Raw genomic sequence first — 16,215 nt, 5'->3', positions numbered from 1 at the left:
TTGAAACTTTTAGGCTACTTAGATGAGTCTAGACTTGGTTTTGGGCCTGTTTTGGTTTCGGGACTTGTCTCTAGGCCAGGTCTACAACAGAAAAGCTAATTTGCGAGGAACAAATTTGTTGTTGAAAACTGAAATATCCTTGCCCTAGTGTTTTCACAAGGAAAATATTTTGATTGCTAGTTCCTCGCAATAGGGTGGTGAAGAAAAGTTTCAGCGAGAAAAATACTATTTCCTCCCCAAAAATACTATTTTCGCTATGAATATATTTTTTTCTTGCCATTATTTTCCTCGCCTAAACTCATACTTTTTTCTCACTGAAATTTTTTTAAGGTTAGAAAATAGTCGTTAAATATATTTTCCAATAACATAAATTTCATAGCTAAACTATTATTTCCTCGATCACTAATGATATGTAAATAATTTTGGGCTAAATACTGTTTAGTCCTTAAACTTTTACCCAAAAAACACTTCACTCTTTGGCCTTTAATTTCACACATTTAGTCCTTGTACTCTCCAATTTTGGATCAATAGGTCCATTCCATTATTCTCCGTCCAAAAATCTCGTTAACTTGCTGACGTGACAATCCTTCAGTGTCAAAAAGTCTATTTTACCGTCACTTTTTTTTTTCCATCTATTTTTCTCTCTCTTTATTTTTTGTTTTTGTTTTTTTAATTTATTCTTTTGTTTTTTCCTCTTTCTTTCTTTCTTTCTTTTTCTCTTCTCCTCCACCCCATGCGACCTCCTGTGCGGCCTCCCCTACACCGCCCTCCTCCACAGCCATCGGCATCAGCACTTCAACCCCTGCTATCCACCCAAGTGGTGTTCACCATCTCCACCATCCCCACCATGCCACCTAGGTGAAGCCAAAGTACCTGTGGCCAATCATGAAACGGATAACAATCCCCTTATCACGCTCCAACTGTATTAGCTTTTCCCTTAGCCGAACAATTCAGACAATTACAGCAATCAAGCTCACATAAACCGCTAGGACCTTATGCATACATAGATTAAGAAGAGTAACAAAGCTATAATACCTTGAGGCATCCAAGTCTCTCTAACCAAATCTCGCCGCTTCCTACTACTCAAAGCAGTGTTAATTCCAATAACAATGAATGCTTTCTTCTGGGCTGAATTGTCCTTCTGCAATACTGATGGTCATCATAGCCCCCCTTCACTTGAGAACTCTGAGCTGCTGTTAATTCCATCTAAATTGACGCCATTTGCTTGTCTAGAGATCTGATGTGCCTCCGCAAATAAGCACCCAAAATTATCAGTACACAAAACTCACATAACTGCAACTAATACAAAGCAACCCAAATCCAAGAAACTAGAGCTCAAGTTTTAGTGTACTCACTGAATTGACTCGTGGGTTTTGTAGATTTTGTTTATCACATCCTTCTCTTGTCCAAGCTTCTGTAAAACCAACCAAGTTCACCTCTTTAGAAATTCTTCTCCCAAATCCAGATCAATTAGACAAAAAGAAAAGAAAATCAAAACCCATCAACAATCCATGAGCTCCATCCAAACCTTGCTCAAAACCTTCTTCAAAAAACCCAAAACCATCAAATCCTAATCCCAGGCTAAACAACTCCATGCCCCAGTCCCCACTGCCATTACCAACGCCACTGCTCCACCGCCCAAAACTCTATCCGAAATTAAAAGCCCCCAATCCCATTCGGAATTGGATTTGGATTTGGATTTGGATTTGGATTTGGATTGTATATACATACCACACATGAGTGGGGAGCACGACTTGAGAAAAACCGAGGTCAGAAGGCAAAAAAGTCAAAACAAATCAGAACCAGAAGATGATTATGTGTTTGAAGAGGAGAATTTTGAGTTGCCGAGTTGTTCAAATTGTGGCAAATTTTGGGCTGATCTGGGTGAGATTTTGTTGAAGATGACAATGGAATTGGAATCCGAAGTGGAGCGAACTCGCAGGCGGACAGGGGTTGAAGTGCTGATGCCAGTGGTTGTGGGGAGGGCAGTGTAGGGGAGGTCACAGGGGGTGGAGGAGAAGAGATAAAAAGAAAGAAAGAAAGAGGGAAAAAAAGAATAAATTAAAAAAACATAAACAAAAATAAAGAGAAAAAAGAATAGATAAAAGAAAGAAAAAAAGTGAGGTATAATAGACTTTTACATTGGAAGATTACCACGTCAGCAAGTTAACGGGGTTTTTGGACGGAGAGTAACGGAATGGACCTATTGGTCCAAAATTGGAGAGTAGAAGGACTAAACGTGTGAAATTAGAAGACCAAGGACTTAAGTGTTTTTTGGGTAAAAATTCAAGGACCAAATAGTATTTAGCCCATAATTTTTTCTCAATAAGTGAATGATCATTATTGAATTGAACTTAACCAACAGTATGGTCCTAGGGTAATACTTCAAGGATACAAACTGGTGGATTATCAATCAAAACAACATTACAATCATCATCAAAAGCCAAACTAGCTAGCCTATGCGTAACCTGATTGCAAGGTCTAGGAGCAAAGCAGATTTTTATATCTGGTCTGGTATTTAACAGAGCTCGAATATCATCAATTATTGCTGCATAAGGGAGGAGATCATATCTAGGATTTTGGATGTCCATTGTAGCCTCGAGACAGTCTATTTCAATCACTGCAGATTGGTCGGGATAATTGAATAGCAATTTCAGTCCCTCATTTATAGCGAGCAGCTCCACTTGTTTTGCATACTGCACATATTGAACAGGACAGGTGAAGGCAGCCTTGAAGTTGCCTTGTGTATCCCTTAGTACTCCTCCTAGGCCTCCCTTGATTTGATATGGTATAAAGCTGCCATCTACATTGATTTTCTAGTGGGCTTCATGATATGTAAATAATTTACAAATTATAAATGATAAAAAATTCACAAAAAAAAAAAAAATTTCGTCGTTGTAGGTATCTTTTGGCAAGGAAGTCTTTCCTCACTATAAGCAAAATTTTCAACGAGAAAATTTATTTTCAACCTTATATGTATCTTGTTCGTGAGAAAACTATTTCTCGTCAAAGGTACTTAATGACGAAGAAATTTACATTTATTGATGTAGGTTATATAGTGTATTCCTCGCCAAAAGTAATGACGAGGAACTTTACATTTGTCAATATAGGTTATATAATTTATAGCGAGAAAATTTACTTTTGTCGTTGTAGGTTGTATTCGCTATAGCTAAGAAATTTACTATTGTCATCGTAGGTTGTAAGTCTATAGTGAGAAAATTTACTTTTATCTTAGTAGACACTATATTCTATAGTGAGAAAATTTACTTTTTGTCGTTATAAATTATATAACCTATCACGATGAAATATACTTTCATCGTTGTACATATTATAGTCTATAACAGAGAATTTTACTTTTGTCGTCGTAATTTGTATAGCCTATAACGATGACATTCACTTTCATCATCGTACATATTATAATCTATAACGAGGAAATTTACTTTTGTAGTCATAAGTTGTTTAATGTATAGTGATGAAATTTACTTTCGTCATTGTACATTCTATAGCCTATAGCGAGGAAATTCTTTTTTATTAAAATTGATTGCTTATTACGAGGAAATGTTGAGAATTCATATGATTTTGTCACCGATTGTTCTCTACCATATTACATCAAAATATTGAAAAGTAATTGAAATAGTGAAACCAATAATAAATATAATAATAATAAAATCAAAGTGTTTTCTACCATAAAGAATAAGAAAAATAGTTTAAAACCAATAACAAAATAAAGATGATCTAAAAACCATTTTTTCATGTTTAAGTTCTCTAACAAAGATACTAACTTGATGGATGTTGCCTGGAAAAGTTATAGCCATGAATTCCTCAAACTTTTTGGCTTACTCCTCCGTTCTTTGGATCACCTTAGTTTGTGCATCAATCTTTTGTTGTTGAGTCCCTATAACGTGTTAGGTCTTTTGAAGTTGTTCTTGCAACTATTTGTTCTTTTCAGACATTTCATTTATTGACAAATGAGAGACCCTTGATGGTGGAGGTCTAGAGCCAAAACCTCAACCTTTGATGTAGCTTGATTTGACTCCGAAAACTTTTGCACAAATTTCATCATCCGTCATTATCTAAGTTCCATCAGGTTGAATTGTCTCAATTCGCATATTAATAATTTCATCCTATAAATAAAAAATATATAATTAAATATGATATGCAACGTCTCAATTACAACCTAATCATTTAATCCTATTTAGAAAATTTCTATTAGTTTTACCTATAATCATGGTCTAGAGCTTTTGTCCTTATGTATGCATCGTTAACAAGTTACTTACCCACTTTACTTTTGCTCCCAAGTCCTTACATTTTTTAGTGATTTTGTACTATGTTTCAAAGCGATCAATTGCACCTTGCATTTCTCCAGTCTATGCTGTCTATTGCATTCAAACACAATCTTTAACATCTAAATGTATATATTTAAGCTATAAATTTATTAATAAAACTTATAAATATCTTACAATTTGCTCTTAGTGAGACATAAATGACTTTGACCCAGTTTTGTGGTGATGTGTCAACTTTGACCTATTAATAACATTCTTCTCTGAACAAATTTGAAAATTATTATGACATATCTAACAGTTATTTTGGATCTGAATGAAAAAGAAACTAATATAACAAAAAAGTGAATTGTGCTAAAAAAATAGTAAAAAAAAATAAACAATATTGTACCTGAAACTTTCACTAGAAAAACGAGCACTGAGAAACTCTTATTCTTCCTGAGTCTTGACATCATCGTGTTTGTTTTCAATTGCTTCTTCGATTGTTGAAAATTTCTCAAAATGTTTCTTTAACTTATAATGAAAATTACAAAATATAGTCTGACATGTTGTAATTACATATCTCTTGACCCAATGGAGAGACATGTCAATGTCAAACTTATTCTGCGTATAAATAATTTCATGTCACATAAAATATTTAATTAAAGCAATCGATGTAAATGTACATTTTAGAAAAACAAACCATCACTCACCGTTATTCTTTTAATCAATTTATCCACTTCAGTTTATAATCTTCTTTCATTTTTCCACATTCAGTGGGGAATTATTTCGAACTGTGAAACCAATTTCATTTGCTAACATTTCAGCATATGGCCCTGTAGGCTTGCCATTTTGTTCGAACAGAGTGATAGTCATTTTAGCATTCAATTGGGAAAGAATCCTGCATTCACTCTTCTTATCTTTCTCCACACCTTTTTTCTTAGACGTTTAACATAATTCTTAGAGAAAATTAGAAAAAAACCCAAAAAATGAAGCTCCTTTTAAGGGAAACCCAATCATATGTTTTCTTTTAATCTACATCCATTCACATAATTAAACCTACCGTATAGATTTTAAGTCTATAATTAAGTTTTTTTCTCTTTTTTTAGTTTGACTATTTTACCCTTCTCGTCGAAGAAGGAAAAAATTCCTCAAATATAGGTGTTTTTTTTTTAATTTAAATATGGCATCAGTTATAAACACAAATTAGAATTTAATACTATCAATTTATTTTTCCTGATTTAAAAACGATTACTTGCCTTAATTATTGCATATCTCTTCCTTTTTTATTTGACCTATATATTTGCCATTTTTTAGTAGATATGTTTGTGTAGATAATCCTATTATTAAATATGTCAACGTGATCAATTGCCTTAATTATTGTATGTAACTGATGCCATATTTTAGGAGATATGTTTGTGTAGATATTCCTTATTTAAAAAGATTAATGGTTTTAATTATTGTATATCTCTTCCTTTCAGATTTGATCTTTATATTTGCTATTTTTAAGTAGATGTGGTCGTGTAGATATTGCTATTAGATTTCATAGATTTCTCAATCTGATTAAACATCCTTTTGTGGAGGTATTCCTATCATGTAGTGATTAAACATCCTCTCATCAAGGTATGTCATTTTGCCTTTTTTTTTCTTCCCTTTTTTTGAATGAAATTTGATTCCCCATTCCAATAGGCGTAGGTATAGAATCAATATTCCATGTTCATTAATTTTTCATAATAGGGTCCATGTTATTGTAGATGATGGAGGGTGCAATTAGATCAAGCGCACTTCAGTAATTTCAGCCCTTAACTCGTCGGTCATAACACGTCCAAACTTGAGAATGTCGCACCTAAATTCCAGGTGGGTGTACTCTTTAGCCATCAAAATTAACTTGTAGTATGTATTGAGAAACAAGAAGATGAAACAAAACCCTGCAATCAAGAACTTGTATAGTCTATCATACCTACTCAATATCAAAAATCTAGAACCATCACAAAACAAATACCTCTTCGTCAGGAGCACACACACCTTTTGAATAGATAGCAATCACAATACTCATCAACCGTATCAATCGGATATGCTGTCGAACACAGGCAACCCACCAACCTCTGATTGTGCAATCCATTTATATCACAAGCTTGTAGAGATATTGACACCAGCTTTGAATGTGCAGATTACACTTTTCAATGTGAAGTTACGTAACCTCCAACCCAGAGGAGAATTATCAATTGCTGAAATCAAGGGTTGAGTAATTTTGGGCGACGTCTATGGGCAGCTGTTTCATGATCGACTTCCATCAGCAACATTACTGGATTTTATTATCAATCCTATTTAATAGGTGAATGGGAATTTGAAAGTGGCAGATTTAGTAATTCTTAACAACATTGGGTTTTATTATTTAGTCTATTTAATAGGTTTTTTATTTTGCATAAATTTAATTAATTGGTTTGGGTGTATATTAAAACACACTTATGGATGAGTTTATTCTAAAAGAGGTGTGTCAATTTGGGTGTAGAATCAAATTCCCCTAATTCTTAACTAATAAAATACACATAAATATATTTAGTTCTCAAAATATAATAATATATATAATATTGTATATACCTGTTAGAGGCTCTTGATTACTAGCTGACATCCTCTTCTTTTTTTTTTTTTCAAAACAAAAGGGGAGTTCATTTAATGCATTAGAAAAAGTACAATTTTGCTTTCCAAAATATGAGTTTTTCATACATGGATTCTTCAAATAGTAGAGAATAACTGAAAACTCATAACAAAGTTATCCTACTGACTTCACTCAGATGAGTTATGCATCTATGAAGTCCTTCCATCAATGTCCACTTCATCTTTATCAAACTTCCTTGATGTCGTCCTCATCAGAATCACCTTCCTCCTCCCACTCACGTACAGTTGTAAGAAAAGACTTGACATTGAAAGGATTGTCATCAACTACTAGATTAGATAGTTCCCAGGGTTTCTCAATTAGTTTTGAAATTTCCATCACTACATGTGACATGTGTGGCCTCCTCTCGGGTTTCCTTTCGGTGCAATAGATAGCAATCTCTTCCACAACAAAAAAGTAAGAAACAGTCTCCTATTCCATAGAATTAATCCCCCCGTCAACAACCTTGGCAAGTGTGGAATTAATCTCCCCATCAATCACCTTGGCAAGTGTTGCTTTATCCATCTGAGGGACACTACCATCCTTGATCAACAATCAGAAACAAATTCACTAAATTCACATCCTCTTCTGTCTGATGACTGCCAATTCAAAGCTGTAAACATTTGCTTTATCAATTACACTTCCACGCAAACATTTTGGAGTTCCAGTGGGTTGGGAAAGAGGTGAGGAATATCTGTCTCTTAAAGAACATAGACAAACGAGACCAAAGTCAGCAACTTTAGCAGTAAAGTCCTCTCCAAGTAAAATGTTGGTGGGCTTCAAGTATCTGTGAACAAGCTTTTTATTGCCAAATTTGTGAATGTGCTCAACCTCTCTTGCAATATTTAAGGCAATATTGAGTCTTCTGCCCCAATCAAGGGTTTGCACAGCTTCATCTCTCCAATTGAACATATGTTTTCTAAGAGTACCATGAGACATGTACTCATATACCAAGATCAAGTGCTCTTCATCCTGATAATAGCCGATTAATGTAACTAAATTTGCATGTCTAACAGAATTGAGAACTCTTATCTCAGAGTTAAAGGATTTAAGTGCCTTAGCGTCCAACCGATCATAGTGCTTTGTTTCCATCTTCTTCACAACCCTCATACTACTGTCTTCCATAATACCTTTGAACACAGAAGAAAATCCACCTCGTCCTAATAGATTGGCTGTGCTGAAATCTGAGGTTGCATCCCTTAATACTTGCAGAGGAATCTCATTGAGATTGTCTGACATCTTCTACTTCTTGATGGTAAAAAAGTCTGCCAATCCAAATATAGTAGTCATGAGAACAACAATTGATATCATAATGCTAATGATGGTGCCTATCGAAAGTGGAGATGGAGATGGCTAAGTGTGTGGGGCTTCAGTAATCCTAGTGAGTTGAGGATTGTTATCAACAATCACTCTCATCTAAGTTGGGAACTGGGGCACTACCCTCAGACATCATATTATCATTTTGCTCTTCAGTTATAACATTTATCAATGGCTGATCATTAGCAGTTTGATGTTGAAGACGTGAACTAATTATGACCCCTGTCATTATACTTGTAATTTAGGTATATCATTCTAATTTGCAATTAATGAAAACAAAATTGCATTATGTTCTTTTTTCTCTACACTTTTTAGTACATAAATAATTGAACTCATAAAAATTTAATTCCAGAAGACTGCAACACTACTTACAAGTAGTAGTTCATTATGTAGTGATACCAATAGCAAAACTAAGTCCATCTTCTACATAATTTTGACATGGCTGATCAGTAATTTACACACGAGAGTGTTTAGTCATTGCACTACCTGTTATTAATTATACACACATGTTAATTAATCAATACGAGTCAAATAAATAAGTTAAATCTAACTTTATGTAAATATTGTTGTAGCAAAACAAAAATTGAAGAATTATCTAAAGTAGAACTGGATCAATCTCGTACAGAATTTGGGCATGGCAGACCAGTAGCTGCTATAGGAAAGCGTTTACTCGGTGCATTACCTGATGTTATATATACATGTTAAATTAAATTATTAATTAATCAACCTAGTAAATGAATTATAAATTTATGAAATAAATAAAATACAATACATATCAGTAGTAGGCTTTCAGATGTTAGACACATTGGAACGGCACATCCTGTGACTACTATTATAAAAAAATGCAAAATAAGCAAATAACAAATTTCTTTGTTAAAAAAAAAAATCTACAACAAATAGATAAGAAAATACTAACCAAAGAGGCATTAATAAACCTCAAACAAATATAAATAGAATAATTACCCCTACAATTTGTCATTATAGATCTTAATCTCAAAACATTACAAATTGTAATAAGGTTTATTCAAAAAAAAGAAGAAGAATTAAAATGGATAACAAAAAAAATAATATTAAGCTATATTAGAAACTAATCACTATCCTGATTACTTGAAATGAACTCGTTTTCATCACCGTCTTCAGTATCATCTTTTTTTTCTTCAATATCATCGCTTATGAAATTATCGCCCCTACCATTATTCGTTCATTCATTGTTCACAACATGTGAAGCAATAACTTCCGGCTCAATATTGTCCAGATGCAATTCAGGAGCTTCAAGACCCTCTTCTTGAACAAAGCACTTAATATCATTAGAGCAAGTTCACCCGTAGTCAAGAAATGTCAAGGTCAAAAAGTCAAGAATTCGACCAGTCAAGTTACTATTCACTACCACTGTACATGGGTTTGCACCCGTTTTTTTTCTTGACCGGTCAAGACTGTTCATTTTTCACTGTACATCCAGATTTTACTGTTCATTTTTTTGTCAGATTTTTTTTTTTTTGCTTTTAAAATTAAAATATATTTGATGTAAATATATGATATTTATGGATAATTAATGTCATAATTATGTAATTTACTATTTTTCTAATATTTTCGGTGGACAAATTATGAGTCACCTACAATTACCGACAATTTTTCTTGAAATAAGTGAAGCCACCACCGACAATTTTTCATGAAATGAGTGAAGGCACCACCGACAATTTTTTTTTGAAATGAGTGAAGGCACCACCGACAATTTTTTCATAAACGCTTGAAACAACCACGGACATTTTTGAACGGACTAAATCATTTGCATACTATTCAATCTAACGGTTATTGTTGATGTAATCTTTTCTAAGATTTCGAATCAGATTACGTCGAACCAGGAGTGGACACGTGTCCTCGAAGTCTGATCACGTTTTATGTGAAAATTGTAAATAAATAGAGCAAGAGGCAGCACACCATTCACACACAAGCTAATATTCACATATCTCCTTATTTTTCATATCTCCATATCCAACACATTTCCTCTCCTTTCCTCATTTCAATGAAGAGATTGTGGGATAAGTATCGACAATCTCGAGATCAAGATCATGAAGAGATGTGTATGACTAATGCTCTTGTGGTAGCAGCAGTAGCTAAAGCTGAAGGTTCATCCGGATCATGACGGAAGATTACTTTGTGGAGCGTCCAATTTTCAATGAAGAGATATTCAGACACGGTACAGGATAAGTCACAACGTTTTCAACCGCATCTTCAGTGACCTTTGTCGCTATGACCAGTACTTTGTCCAGAAATCAGATGCTGCTAAGAAAGTTGGACTACTTCCCCAGCAGAAGCTGACATGTTCCTTAAGAATGCTTGCTTATGGTGCCGGAGCAGATCAATGCACTGAGTATTGTCGGATGTAAACATCTACCTCCATCGAGGTTCTGAAACGATTTACAAGAGGAATCGTTAATCTGTACTCGGCAGAATACCTCCAGGCTCCTACTCCGGCCAACCTCAGAAGACTACTCGCCAAAGTTAAGAGAAGAGGCTTTCCTGGGATGATTGCAAGCATCGACTGCATACATTGGCAATGGAAGAATTGCCCAACAGGTTGAGCTGGAGAATACAGCGGTCGAAAACGTGTGCCCACTATCATCCTCGAAGCAGTCGCATCTTATGACACATGGATATGGCATGCCTTTTTTTGGAATGCTTGGATCATGCAACGACCTCAACGTGCTTACTAAGTCCTCGTTGTTTGACAAGCTGATTGCTGGTCGAGCCCCTTAGATATAATTTCAAGTGAATAACAGAATTCATAATTTAGGCTACTATCTCGCTGATGGTATCTATCCGCAATGGAATACTTTCGTGAAATCAATTCCAAGGCCTACACGACCCAAGGATCTGAAGTTTTCCCAAGCTAAAGAGGGGTACAGGAAGGATGTGGAGAGATGTTTCGGCATTTTACAGACGCGCTTTAGTATTGTTCAAGGAGCCGCTCGTGGCTGAGATAGAGAAGACCTTCGATACATCATGCTGACTTGTATTATATTACACAACATGATAATTGAGGATGAAAAACCACATGACAGCGATGAAGATTTGGAGTCTGATGAAGAAGAGGATACAATATGAGGCCCAAGTTTGCCCAGGTTTGGGAAGGATCGACCGGTGATGACTTCGATCCTTTTGGCAGAGATGGTTATTACTTCAACGGATTCATGGATCGATACGATGCCATTAGAAGTGCAAACAGTCACTCAAACCTTCAAGAAGATCTGATAGAGTATTTCTGGAACGTTCAAGGGAACATGGAGATCTAGATCATAATATAGGTTTTTTGGAATAATTGGCTAATATCTATGTTTTGTTATGTTTGTGTGCTTTGAATTTGGCTTGTATTATGTTTTGGGAAGTTGGTGTGCTTTTAATTTGGCTAATGTCTATGTTTTTTATGTCAGTGTGATTTTAATTTGGTTTGTATTATGTGCTATGATTTTGAATATAAGGTGTGTGCTTTAATAAGAGGAATTTTCAAATACAACTTGCTTATTTCATTAAATTGTCGCTTACATAAATGAAAAACTAGGAATAAGTGCAATACAATTACACAACATTCATAATCACCTAATTATTCAAATCATGATCCTCATCCTCTCTAGGAATCCAATTTGTGTTTAAAGGTTCACCATTAGGGTTAGGGTTAGTGGAATCACCCGTAGAGAAATGTGAAAATTGTGGTTGTGTGGGATATCCCCGGAGTAAGGTGGTTGCGGATAATATCCACCGGGGTAAGGGGGTTGTAGGAATTCACCGGTGAATGGAGGTGGTGGAAATCCACCGGTGAATGAAGATTGTGGGAATCCATCGGGGCAAGGTGGTTGTGGGTATGCACCGAGGTAAGGTGGTTGTAGGTATGCACCATCAAAATTTGGTTGTGGGAATGCACCACCAAAATTGGGTTGCGGATAGTATCCATCCATAGAAGGTGACGTCTGCTCGCCAAGTTCTTCTTTCTCCGCTATCTTCTTTTGCTTTCTTGACCAATAACACTTTTTATTTGGCGTCATTTGACTTGTATCAATCTCCATAATACGCTCTTCCCTCTCTTTATTTCGCTATTCCCTCTCTTGTAATAGAAGTTGCTCTTTTCGCATTTCAATTTGCAAGAGGATACATGCTCGTTGACTTTCCTCTTGGAGACTTCGAGCGAATTCCTCATCGAGTTTTTTCTTGCCCGCGGTTGCCTCTATTTGGTTGTTCGCTATACTCGAGTGGGTTTGACAAAAGACTTTGATTTTTCGCTGCCTTCTTTCCTTTCCGAATTGCTTCTTTCGCAGCCTTCCTTCCTTGAGGCCTCACATTAGGATCTGCAGTTTCACCTGCAGTTACCTCATCTACATCCATGTCCAAGTTAATGGGGGAATTTTCAGCAATTGGTTGTCTTTGCGTATGTTGACTTCCTTTATTTGATGTTCCTCCGGATGTATGGCTAGGGAAGTCTTTAAATTGTGCAAAGCCCTCCACAACAGCGTAACTATCAAAACTCTGAAACATGTGTCTTTTGGTCCTCCCTTTTTTCTTCATCCCGTTATGCCACAATTTTTGTGCTTCATCTTGCTACGTAATTAAAAAAATTAATAAAAAATGCAATTAGTACAAATATAAACGCTATTATGAAGGGTCATCTATTATAAATGTCATAATTTTAATAAGAAAGTATCTCACCGTTTTACAATAAAAATCAATAAGTACAAATATAAAGATCGTTGTAATTACATCATTATTTATCAACTAATTATTTTAATTATAAAGAAAAAAAATTACTACAATTAAAACGATATTATAATTACTACATTATTTATCAAGACATATTTTACTATAATGTATCAACAAATTAAATGATTTATCAAAAAATATAAAGGTCATAATTTTAATAAGAATGTATCTCACCGTTTTACAATAAAAATCAATAAGTACAAATATAAACATCGTTGTAATTACATCATTATTTATCAACTAATTATCTTAATTATAACGAAAAGCAATTACTAAAATTAAAACGATATTATAATTACTGCATTATTTATCAAGACATATTTTACTATAATGTATCAATAAATTAAATGATTTATCAACAAATACATACCTCATCAACCGCATTTGAACTGCTCTTGTACCAATTTTTCACTTGCACAATGCTACTCAAAGAGTTCAACCTTCAAAATTTTCCACCTTCCTTGCAAAGATTGGGTTGATCGGCTCTTGGCCCAATTTATGTCAAAGTGTCGCTTCACACGCAACCATAAGTTTTTTTTTTTTTTTTTTTTTTTTTCTGATTTGTGCCCACAGCTGGACATTGTCTTACAGCTTTCCAAGACTTGCACAATTGAACATCTTCCTCATCTGTCCATCTCCTTTTCTCTTCGGTATTATCATATTCACTTTGATCTCCCACGTGTCTGGCCACTGGACGTGTGTTTCCCCTTTGTTCGGCCATATTGGATAATGAAAAATTTGGATAATGAGAGCTATATGAAGAGGAGGAAGATGTAACTATGAACTTTAATTTTTTGGGTGTGAGATGTAAAAAAAAGAGGTAGGTATTTATAGATAAATTTTTAGAATTTTTTACAATTTATTTTGTTACCGCTTATTAACGTTACAATCCTCACATTTATAATCATACATATTAATTGCTTAGCAGTCACATCTGCCTTCACTATTCAATCCAACGGTCTGGATCATTTGACCGTTGGGCCCTCAAATTCCAAACCAGCCAATCCTGGTATGCTAGGCGACAAAACAGATGCAGACGCCACCTGGAGCTTCCTCATTCGTCCGTGCACTCCAGTCTCCCTCTTCTCCACTCCACCCTAACGTCAGCCACTCTTCTCTCCACTTCCGACGTGGCAACTCAGCCTCTCATTCGACTGGTCAAGAAATTAGTCAGGGCTTTGCCCTTTTTCTTCCCCTGGGTCATTAAAAGCCAAGTTTTGGCTGGGTAACTAAAGCCCGGTGGAGGAGTGGAAATGGAAATGCCCAGTCACCACATCATGTTTCCCTGTTGGCGCCCTGTCAAAACCAGACCGCTGCACTTGCTCTTAAATTCATCTTGTTGATAAGCATGATTTGCCACAGGATCAACACCATTCTCATCTACCTCTTCATTGGCATCCCCGACTTCCGAAACATCCCACACATGTCTCAATTGCATCTTTTGTACGACTTTCCAGTGAGAACCCAACTTATAATCATCAAGATAAAGTACTTGTTGTGTTTAGCAAGTATGAAAGGTCCATCATCATATTGATAATATTTTTTTTGACATGCATCGCATCAATATTAGGTCTCAATCTAAGCTTTGACCAGTACTCTAACTAAAAAATAATACTCTTTTTGGTCCAATTTAGCTCATAAGGCCCAAGCTGTCGCTTTAGATTTGGATTGTCAGGATATTTACAAAGTTTAGCTTTGTGAACACAATATAATTGTATTACTATGTTATCCCTAGAAAAAAAATCTAGGAGGAGGATGATTTTCAACTAAACGGTTAAAATCTTTACTCATTCTCCACTCATTGTCAAGAGGCAACACTACTACACAAAAACATTCAATGACGTTTGAAAAACGTCATAAAATGGTTTCCATGACGTTTTTCAAACGTCACAACCGACGTCGTCTCTACTGGTGCCGTCTTTGGTCTCGAGTTGTGATGACATTTGAAAAACGTCATTAAAAACCTTTCAATGACGTTTGATAAACGTCATTAAAAACCTTTCAATGACGTTTGATAAACGTCATAGACCTTCTTCTAATGACGTTTTGAAATAGTCATGGTAAACATTTTTATGGCATTTGCAAAACGTCATGGAAAGATATTCAATGACGTTTACTAAACGTCATGCAAATTTTTTTATGACGTTTATCAAACGCCATTAATTTTTTTAATTATTTCAAAAAAAAAATCTGAATTAAAATTAGATTTTTTTTTTTTTTGGTTACAGATACATATCACCATAGAAACAATACTGATATGTAAGATTGAATAACAAGCTAATTGAGAATCAATTTTTTCACTACAAACCTCAATATATTTAGTAAATGTTATTATTCATATCAACTACATCCAAAGAGTATCAAAATTAAAATGAAAAATTGGACAAACTGTGCAAAAGGCCAACCCTCTCCATCCTGCCAAAGAACCAACAGGCAAAATGAGTACACATTGACCACCTCTTCTACTCATGTATACTAATCAACTTCTCACAATATAATTGCTAAATCGAAAATGAAAATCATGGTTAGTAAAGTTACCGTGTTTGATGACTTGATCTTAACTCCAGGCCTATGCAATAAAGTAAAAACAAAATATATTAATAATAATAATAAGAATCAGCTGCTTCAAATTGAAACGACATAATAGAATATGCTTCGTCTTACACGCAAAGCAGAAAAAAAATATAAGAAAGTAGTACTAGTTGTATTGAATGCCACTGCTAACCTACAATAGAATCTTGACAGAGGAAGAAATCAAACTGTTCTTTTGCTGCACCTGCTACCAGATTGGTTAAGTAGAGATTATCAAGCCTTCCTGAGAAAACAAATTCTTTTGCTGCATAGAAGCCTTCCAGCATGTTACACATCTACCATAAACTGAACTATAGTGCACTCAAATAAACAGAATGGCAACCAAGCTACAAACTGATGAGAATATACAAAAATCAGATCAGGTAAATGTAACAAGTTACCACTACCCATTTATCCTTTGCCATTACCCTACTAAAGTTTGGATTGCCCCAACTACAATTGCCAAAGGACTAAAACCAAAACCACAAATTGAACATAAATCGCAGAACTTTATCACTTCCCAAGCTCAGACCAGATTAAAAGGAACAACAATCTCAGTGCCTGCACTACAAAAGTAATGGATAATTATCAGAATGGCATGTAAGCTTGGATTTATTTATGAAGAATAGAACTCTTAACAAGTTAACATGAAACGAGTAAACA

Source organism: Rosa chinensis, chromosome 7 (genome assembly GCF_002994745.2).
Source record: "Rosa chinensis cultivar Old Blush chromosome 7, RchiOBHm-V2, whole genome shotgun sequence".
Lineage (NCBI taxonomy): Eukaryota > Viridiplantae > Streptophyta > Magnoliopsida > Rosales > Rosaceae > Rosa > Rosa chinensis.
This window is presented reverse-complemented; position numbering follows the sequence as displayed.